This window comes from Adiantum capillus-veneris, chromosome 19, assembly GCF_014529385.1.
Source record: "Adiantum capillus-veneris isolate H3 chromosome 19, ASM1452938v2, whole genome shotgun sequence".
Classification (NCBI taxonomy): Eukaryota; Viridiplantae; Streptophyta; class Polypodiopsida; order Polypodiales; family Pteridaceae; genus Adiantum; species Adiantum capillus-veneris.
Window position 1 is genome coordinate 125,006,907 of NC_140949.1, and position 10,625 is coordinate 125,017,531.

The 10,625-nt window shown below is 44.2% G+C and overlaps 2 pseudogenes across 1 annotated transcript; one reads left to right on the forward strand and one right to left on the reverse strand.

The window, feature by feature from the left end:
• The first annotated feature begins 1,064 nt into the window (after nucleotides 1–1,064).
• On the forward strand, nucleotides 1,065–4,100 carry LOC147434809 (uncharacterized; annotated as a pseudogene). The gene is made up of 3 exons (XR_015185253.1): nucleotides 1,065–1,490; nucleotides 3,323–3,668; nucleotides 3,752–4,100. The product of XR_015185253.1 is annotated as an uncharacterized LOC147434809 (transcript).
• A 644-nt stretch (nucleotides 4,101–4,744) lies between these two features.
• Nucleotides 4,745–7,227, reverse strand: LOC147434810 (uncharacterized; annotated as a pseudogene).
• Nucleotides 7,228–10,625: the final 3,398 nt, after the last annotated feature.

Genomic DNA, 10,625 nt, shown 5'->3' on the forward strand with positions numbered 1-10,625 from the left:
AGACTGGCACGTGAAGCTATAAGGAGTTGCAATATTGGGCGGCTGCAATGGATGAGAGCAGGGCTTGGTGGTACAGGCCTGACACAGGGCCAAGAGAGGAAATAGAAGTTGGTGTTACATGAGAAAAAGTCTATGAAGGCCACCGGTTGCCTGACTATGAGCCGCAAGGAAAAGAAGGATGACGTAAGGAGGTTGGGGTCTGCAAAAAGGGATGATCTAGAGGATGGGTTTCTATAGGGAAGCAGCCAATAGCCGTTGTAGGTGAGAAGGGGAGGCGACCAAGGGAAGCAAAGGGAGGACCAACAACTGCAGGAAATAGTGTTGCAGTACATGAAAGGGGCCGCCAGGAGAGCTGAGAAGGGTGTGTTACCCTAGGAGAGCACTGCAAGGGCAATTGGAAGCTAATAACGAGCAAAGGGGGGTCACAGGAGAAATGGAAGCGGTTTGATGAAGAGGAAGCCACGGGTAGATCACCAATTGGAAAACCTATCATTGTACACATTCCGCTTCAATTTAACCAAATTGGCTCTACCGTAATCGCCATAGTTTGGGTGTTTGTATGGATGTGTTTTTTGTTTTTGTTTCTGTCTCCCTCTTATGCTTAGGGGTGTGGACCAGATGTGTGAATTGTGTAGGCAAAGTGGACTTGTAAGCTTGTAGACAAATAGGTGTGTGCTAGAAACATTGGAGTCCATTGAACGTGTCATTTTCTAGTGGGTTATACATATGTGGATGTCGGGTGGTGGTGCTATCAAAGGATCAAAGATTGAAGTTATGATTACTTGCTTTGGGATTGGCTATGTGTTGTCAGGGTTGGTTGGGTTGGCTCAGTCTAGAAAACGGACTCTCATGTCTAGTTGGCAGCCACGCAAGCACCTCCAAGCCACGCAAGCACTTTCCGGTTGGCAGCCACGCAAGCACCGGCTAGGTGGATTCAATACCGTGGGTGGAAAAAGCCAAAAAGTGGCATGCGCTGACGGACTGCAGTCCAGCCACACCAATGCCACACCAATTCCTGCTGGAGCCAAGACATTAATCCCCCCCCCCCCCCCCCCCCCCCCCTCTCTCTCTCTCTCTCTCTCTCAACGTATACGTAGTTCTCAGACAGAGGCTCTCTCACTCTCTCTCTCTCTCACTCACTGGTAGAGAAAAGCTTCGTGTGCCGCATTGAGAGTCCTCTCTCTCTCTCTCTCTCTCTCTCTCTCTCTCAGATAAACACAAACTCAAAGCTTCCTCTTATCAACGGTGCTGCCATGGCAGCCTACGTAAAGCCGGAGAGCTCAAGTCGTGCCTCGTCGAGTTTCTCGAGCTTGCAATTATTAGTGACCCCATTGACAATCCGTGCACTCCGATCGAAGGCTCCACATGCGACTGCCTCTCCGAGCTCTTGCAACATGAGGAGAGCGGCTATGTCACGCATCGACGCAAATAATGCTGTTGCCAAAGCTCGTAGGTTGGGCAAATTTTACGTTCGAAGGGAGACCAATGAGGTATGCCCGCAAATTCAGAGAGGAAATGGTTTATGTGCATGTGTCTGTGAGAGAGAGAGAGAGAGAGGGGGAGAGAGGGGGGGATGAAATAACCGTAAACGTCTTCAACAGGCCAAAGTGTTACAAATTGATGAATGAGATGCCCACCCGGCGTGTGTGTGTGTTTTTTGTGAGTTGAAATGAAATGATTTGTTGAAGTTTTCAAAGGTTTAAAGTGGCTTGTGCGATGAAATGGAATGATCTCTTAACGTTTCCAAGAGGCATAATTGTGTGAGAGTTAGAGAATTGAAATGAAATGATGAAATTGACTTGTGTGATGAAATGATGAAATTGACTTGTGAGGTGATACATTTTGAATTTGGCAAATCACATACAATGCACAGGAGAGACAACACTAGAACCTTGCATTAGATTCAAGCTTTACTTTGTGTGACCATGTTAGCACTTTTTTTTAGGGTGGGGGGTTGTGCATAAACATCCACATATGTACACCCATACTCATGCTTAAACATACAATATATGCACAAGCATACACATGCATAAACTTTGCACTTATTGTGTAAAGTAATATGCATCAACCTTGCACATATCAGTGTATGTTTATTCAAAGATGCATGTTCGTATGTATGCATGTGTCTATGCACATGTATGTTTATGCATGTGCATGTATATGTCCATGTACGTTTAAGCATTTGTCGGTTTAATACACACAAGCATAAACATGCTTAAATATGCATAATCATCGTGCATACCCATACAAGAACAACCTTGCACACACATGCGTAGGTTTAATGTGTCTATGCATGGGTTTGTTTATGCATGTGTATGTATATGCCCATGTATGTTTAAGCATTTTTAGGTCTAATACACATAAGAATAAACATGCTTAAACATTCATAATCACCGTGCATGCATGAACCTTGCACATGCATGCATGCGTAGGTTTATTCAAGAATGTATTCATGTGTCTATGCACGGGTATGTTTAAGCATTTTTAGGTTTAATACGCACAAGAATAAACATGCTTGAACATGCACAATCACCGTGCATGCATGAACCTTGCACATGCATGCACGGGTAGGCTTATTCAAGAATGTATTCATGTGTCTATGCACGGGTATGTTTAAGCATTTTTAGGTTTAATACGCACAAGAATAAACATGCTTGAACATGCACAATCACCCTGCATGCATGAACGGTACCTTGCACATGCATACGTTTATATTCAAGAATGCATGCTCGTAATGTATGCTTGTGTCCATGCATGGGTATGTTTAAGCATTTTTAGGTCTAATATGCAAGAATAAACATGTTTGAACATGCATAATCACCCTGCATGAATGAGCGGTACCTTGCACATGCATGCGTAGGTTTATTCAAGAATGCATGCACATAATGTATGCATGTGTCTATGCACGGGTATGTTTAAGCATTTTTAGGTCTAATACGCACAAGAATAAACATGCTTGAACATGCATAATCACCCTGCATGCATGAACAAGCTTGCACATTCATGCGTAGGTTCATTCAAGAATGCATGCTCGTAATGTATGTGCATGCACGGGTATGTTTATGCCCATGTACGTTTAAGCATTTTTAGGTCTAATACACACAAGAATAAACATATTTAAACATGCATAATCACCGTGCATGCATGAACAACCTTGCACACGGGTGCGTAGTTTTATTCAAGAATGCATGCTCGTAATGTATGCATCTGTCTATGCACGGGTATGTTTATGCCCATGTACGTTTAAGCATTTTTATGTCTAATACACACAAGCATAAACATGCTTAAACATGCATGCTCATGGGATGTTTAATTGATGTAGTACAAGGAGCTTGTTTATTCAGCCTTGAATCGGAAGATATTCTATTGCAAACTCGCAGCATGTCAGGACCTATGACCAGACATTGTAGGCATAGTAGGCATTGTAGGCAGAAAGCGTATGGTACGCCACCTCTCAAAAGAGCATAGTCTGAGTGTGGAAATCCCTGACCTGCGCCTTGCTCAGAAACATACTACGAGCGGGGATAATAAGGACATAGAATCAGCAAAGCGTGCATTGCGATCTTTTAATCCATCCCTTCCACACAACTCCAAACTAGCCCATGTCTTCATTGCCGGTTACATGGAGTGCAAGAAAGGGATGAAAGAAGATCAACCCCTCGATGAAGGTAACACAAAGAATCTTAAGCTTCTTCTTGCATGTATGTTGTGCGTTACACATTTCTTTGATCATTATGTTTGGTGGTTGCAGTTGATTTGGTCACCCCTCCACACGTACAAAGACATGAAGAGGGGCCTCACATTCCTGAAGATGTGCTTCATGAGGTAGCGGCCGATATGAACGCATTGGAAGAGGTGGACAACTCCATTGATGTCGAGGATGAAGGACCTATCATTGCTCACCATGTAGTGGCTGGCCCTAGCAAGGGTAAGAGGCCTCGTAGAAAAGTGCAAAGAACAATGTTGCTGCTACCCGACGATCCACAAGATTGAATACATGTGCAATTTAATGTTGCTTTGTATTAAAGCTATGTGGGATTCCTTCTACTTGCCATGTGCAAAAGACAATTGTTTCCTTTGTTAATTCATAGTGTTTTGGTTTATTATTTGACTCTCTCATACATATATACGAGCGCTCACTCCCTCTCCCTTAGAGTGACCACCCTTTCTCTCTCTCTCTCTCTCTGTGTGTGTGTGTGTGTGTGTGTGTGTGTGTCAATATAAACTTACTCCCTCTCCCTCTATCAACTCTCTCTCTCTCTCTCTCTCTCTCTCTCTCTGTCAATATAAACTTACTCCCTCTCCCTCAATATCAAATCTCTCTCTCTCTCTCTCTCTCTCTCTCTCCATATAAACTCACTCCCTCTCCCTCAATATCAACTCTCTCTCTCTCTCTCTCTCTCTCTCTCTCTCTCTCCACATATAAACTCACTCCCTCTCCCTCAATATCAACTCTCTCTCTCTCTCTCTCTCTCTCTCCATATAAACTCACTCCCTCTCCCTCAATATCAACTCTCTCTCTCTCTCTCTCTCTCTCTCTCTCTCTCTCTCTCTCTCTCTCTCTCTCTCTCTCTCTCTCTCTCTCACACACACACACACACACACACACACACACACACACACACACACACACACACACACACACACACACACACACATAATCTTGCCGGAGCGAAAGTCACATATTAAGCATTACATGATTCAAACAATGTAAGAATGATACAATATATGATACAATGTAATTTTACAACACATTTGGGGTTGCCGTTTTGGCTTTCTTATCCAATTTAGCTTGCATGGACACTCTGTGTAGTTTCTCGGGCCTAGTAAAGGGCTGCGCACCCCTTTCTTGCTTTCTTTTAGAAGATCTTTTCTCAATGAATGGCTTTGCCCTCTTTAGGGTATTGCCAAAGCCATCCTCCATAGTAGAAAAAGCTGCCATGTCATGTTGTGCCTTCACCAAATTCACATGGGCCAATGTACGCCTTAGTCCACCACATGCTTCCTTGATGAGTGCTTTGTCTCCTTCCAGAGTCACTAACAATTCATTAAACATTTGTTGGAGTGGTTGAATGCTCACCTTTGATGTTGAAGAATCATCGTGTGCATGCTCCCCTTCTTCCATGGGTACGCCCATGCTTGTAGGAGGAGAGCCGCCACTAGAGGATGCTTTTGTGTGGGCCTCCATTCTTCCTCTTGGTTGCCTGTCCGTTTTCCATGATTCATACATGTCCATGCATTGCTTCACAAGTGAGGCTTGGGTATCTCCTCTCATTATCATGACCTTAATTTGATGCTTGCATATGTTGTCTTGCTCAGCCCACCTACAAGTGCAACATGCCCATTCACAATCGGCGTTGAATACCGTGTACCCTTGGCCAGGGGATGAAACACTTTCCACAAAAGCCACCCCCTTAGAGGAATCCACGAAGGTGACATGCCCATTAGGAATGTGAAGTGCCCGTTGGTAGGAGTTCTCAACAACCACCTCTATGGAATTGTTGCGCCTGAATCCATTATCCTTCAATTGTTGAATGAACCAATAGTGGGGCAAGACACTAGTGGTTAGCTTGTGCAAGAGCCAATCTACACGCCGAGCAATGAGCCTTTTAGTGGAACCAAGGAACTTAGACTTTAATTGGCCATGATATGCCTCGATGGCACCATTCGTATCTTGTCCAGCATGAGGAAAATTGCGTGTTTCCCGCACCCACATTTCTGTGCCATAAGGGAAAAAAAGGTTAAGAGAAATTGGGATAAGGATAGGGATACATGAGATATGTGTGAAGGCTTTGTCTCACCTATCTTGGGCTCCCAATGGGTCTTAAGGTACATGGTGAATTCAATTTCTTGGCTATATTTGTTGTAGAAGGAATGGAGCATCAACTTTGCCTCCTCCTTGGTGACCTCCTCCCTTGTTGAACATGCACCCTGCATATTCATAATTTCCCCCAAAGCCCGAAACATCTCTGCTCTTTTTGGCCAATCCTTGACCTTTCTAATAAGATGTTTTAGCCAACATCGTTTGACATGCCACAAACAAAGTAGAATAGGTTGATTGAATACAATTCTCCTAAACAAACCCCGCTGACTTTTGTAAGTGCATGCCTCAACGTAGTTATTCATGTAAACAATAAAGTTTTTGAAGGTCTATACCTTAGAGCGGCTATCTCTTGCTCCACATCATCAATCATAAATGCTCCAGGCTCCCAAGACTTGTGGTGGTCGAGCATGGAGTTCCTAAAGCAGGTCAACCAGGTTCGAGTGCTTTCAAAGGTGGCGGATGATGTTAGGACCCATGCAATAGGGACACCATTACGATGGCTATCAAACACAAGGATAGTGCAAAGATTGAACTGCAATAAACATTTGGGCATGCTTTATAAATTGACTTCATAAAAAAGATCACACGATGCAAGAGAGAAAAACCACACAATGCAAGAGACAAGGTATGCTACCTTGTATTTATTGGTGCCGAATGTTGCATCCATTGAAAGGAGATTTGCATTTCCGTGTTGAAACACATCTCTCTTTGCCATGGAGTTTGTATTCCCAACACAAATTCCAAGGAGTTCTTTTCATCTTGATGTTGGTATACAAAAATATTCCCCTTGTTCTCCATGCACCATCTCCTGACACTCTTAGCATCATTGTCGTGCCATTGATATTCATCAATGGATAGCTTTTGGCCGATATTCAATACATCTTTTATGCTCAAAAAATCATCCCTGACCATGGAGTATGCAGGATCCTTGGTCGTTTGGGTGTGCAATGCTTGAATGTGCTTTTCCATAACTTGTTGAGGTGAGAATCCACAAAACAACATGTTTGCAACCCAAACTTTCTTGTGCATAGATATCCAAGGAGAGAACTTTGAAGAATTTCCATCATGACAAGAACCATGGCACATCTCATCATCCCTATTCGTGTGATAGGGATGGATGTATGAAATGACGCCCACATCTGGTTTGTTTGCCAATCGCTTAAGTTGGAAGTGACATTGACAACCTCGTAAAAGCATGCCTTTATTAAGTGGTCGACGCCTCTTCTTTTTTCCGTTTGATGGGCCTTGTGGGGATGCTTCATTACCATTTTCAAATGGTGCACCATCTCCCTCTATCACACAATTTTGTGTATGAGATGATGTAGATGATGACTTTGGTCCAAATGCACACCAAAACCTGGCATGAAGTAGGCAAAATTCCTAATTGTATTGCAATTAACCATCATAACAATATGATTAGAGGTTGATTGAAGTTGGAGATACACTTATACTTTCCCCTCAATCCATGTGTCGATAGTGACGCGCTTAAGTTGTTCCGGTGTTCGCCTATGGTGCGTGCTAATTTTGAAGGACGTAGGAAAATTCTCAGACTTTGCCTTGCCGGCTACTAATTCATTCACTCGAGACCACGAAATTTGAGCTTCGCGCATTATTCGATACTTGGATTTCTCGTTGTATATATGCAACCATTGTAGTGATGAAGAATTGAAGATATCGGGATTAGGAATTTGTAGATTCATCTTGGATTGAGAGGCCGCAAGAGAGGGAATTAGCACTTGCAATTCACATGAACGAAGTCATAGTATGGATGCGGAGAGAGAGAGAGAGAGAGAGAGAGAGAGAGAGAGAGAGAGAGAGAGAGAGAGAGAGAGAGAGAGAGAGAGAGAGAATTTTCTACTCCCTTGATCAACATTGGTGATTTTTTTCTTGTGTGTGTGTGATGGAGATCTTATGAACCAACCAAAGTGAGAGTGAACGTGTGTTCCAGATGTGTGTGTGTGTGTGTGAATGTGTTCCATATATTTTGTGTGTGTGAGAGAGGGGAGGGGAAAGAGCCAACTTCCAAGTCGGCCACTGGAGGACCCAACTTTAATGACAATTAAATTTTAATTACTGGCGACGAAGAAGGTAGCGGCGCTGGCTCTGGAGTCTGCATCTAAAATCAGCGCTCGAGCTTCGAGGTGCTAACGCAATACCTCCCAGCCCTACGCTTTCATATGCCACGCTGGAGATGGGCTGCGCGTCTTGACTGCTAGCGTGGCTGTGTTGACTATGCTTGCGTAGCTGCCAACGGACATGAGAGTCCTTTTTTTAGACTGAGCCGGTTGGGTTTGGGCAAGGTAAATAAGGACCGTTTTTGTGAGGGGATAGGGGTGCTGTGGAACCACTGGGCCATAGAGAGGCATTTATATTGTGTGATGGTGGTTTTTCCATTTCCCCCTTTCCAAAGTCAAGTAGCACCTACTATGATGTCGCACCAAGATGCCACGCTCGGGATGCAGTGCTGAGAAGCCTAGAAGCCTTTGATAGGGTCGTGAAGTTATAGAGAAGCTGTTGCAGTGCTAATAAGCCAAGAAGCCCTAGACAGCGTCATGAAGTTGTTGCAAGGCTGCTGCCGGCATCAAGACCCGCTGTAGGATGGTGTCAAGAAGCCTTAGACAACAGGCCGTTGATAGACACGTCGTTTAGATAGTGTCAAAAAATGGTAGAATGTAGGCTATTGACAACGTTTAGTAGACAGGCTATTGAGAGGTCGAGAGGCCATAGACAAGCCGTTTGACGGTGTCGAGAAATAGTAGATAGTCCTGGCTGTTGACGGCGTCAAGAGGCAGTTGGGTTACACACCTGGCTGCAATTGTCAGCGCCAAGATGACGTAGACCTTGTTGGGATGTAGATGACAGCACCGAGACGGAGTAGATGCACTATAACATATGCACGGTATTATCGCTCACATTACCGCAAAAAAACAAACAAACTTGAAATATAAAAATTCCCGTACGCGGCAAATACTGCGGCAAAGCTGGCGGTAATGGTCTAGCGGTAACTGATGCGGCAATATTTCCGCCAATATTACCGTGTGCTTTGCTGCAACAGTACCCTCACATATTACCGCGTCAGGCTTATCGCGAGCATTACCGCGAAGGGATTTATTATAAAAAAATAGATGACCGTTTGGATTGTCCTTTGCAGGACCATCCAAAAGGTCATCTATTTTTTTTATTTATTTTAGTTATTTTACAAAATTATTATTAATTACAACAAAATATCACAATTGGACAATACATTGAGCCAAAAAAAGATTGATAATTTCATTTACATAAGTGGAATTACAATTGGGGGAGGTATTGAGCCAAAAAATGATAGGTATTGCATTTACATAAAGGGCAAAAAAAGCCCGCGTGTACAAAATAGAGTATGGTCATGTGGGATAGGGCAAACGGGGCCCGCGTATACAAAATAGAGGATGCTCATGGGGGAGTTGGCGGCATTTCACGTGGAACTCCTTGACTCTGCAAAACCATAAAAAAGAAACAATTAACACTTTGTTATTTAATATTTGATATAAAATCAACAATTTGATTACTTAGATAAGATTAAACTTACATGTTGTAGACTTCTGCACGCATTTTCGAACTCTTCTCGAGAGATCATTTTATTTTCAAACAACCAACACCAAGTTTGATACTCGGTATGGTTCTCTCTATATCTCTGCACTTCTCTGGTCGGGCGACTCATGGTAATGTTATACTGACAAAAAATAGCAACCAATTAATTAAATGAAAAACATTAGATTTTTTACAATAAAACTAATATTTTTACTTACATATTTGTCTTTCCAAGCCGTTTTTCCTCCCGAACCATAATGCGTAGGAGTCTGATGGGATCTGGCCTCAACTTGACGCGTATACATCCTCGCACCGGTTGCCCTTTCGTCCTCTTTCTCGCCCATAGTGGTCTCCCACTCCACATCATGGACATTTCCTGGCCGATAGCTATGCTCTGGAGACTCCATTGTCTTCTTTGCCGCTCTCCTCACACTAGATTTTTTGTTCTTCAGAAATGTTTTGACATGCTCTTGCAACCATTGCCTTGAGAATTGTTGCCTCTCAGGGTTGGGGAAACACATGTGCATGGTTGTCTCTATATATGTGAGGTTGTAGGGATCTTGCTGATCAAATTTGAGAAAACAATTGATATATGTGGAGTGGATTAATTGGTTGACGTGTGTGCGGAATCTCCTGCCCTGTGCTGTCCCGAGATCCACCATACCTCCTCTATGAACCTGGTAGTATAACCCGCGAGCATCTGGTGAAGGCATGTCATGGTCGTCATCTTGTGCTGGAGCAGGGAGCGGTGACTGTGGAGGAGAATCTGTAGTACTTCCCCCCCCCCCCCCCCCCCCCCCAAAACAACAACTAGCTCCGCTCCCTCGTCGAGATCGACCGGCGCTAGCGCGCGAGCTGCCCTGACGCTGACTGCCAGAAGAGCGCCGACGTGAATCTGGGACAGAAGGTGGGATAGGTGATGGATAGGTGGACGCCCGTGGCGTCGGACCCTGTGGTGTCGCACCCAACGGCATCGGACCCTGGGGCGTTGGACCCTGTGAAGGAAAAGTTGAACCTGGAGCTGTAGCTGGAAAACTCTGCAGGTATGGAGTGCCACCAGTCAGAGTAGAGACCTCTGATAATCCAAAAGCTGCTAGCTGCGCCGGTGAATAGCGCTGTGTAAGGGTCTGCTGTGAAACTAACCACTCAGCCCGAAGACGCAATGCCCTCTCCACATCTGGATCGGTCACAGGTATGGCAGTGGACCCACCTAGAGCGTCCGGAAACCAGTCGA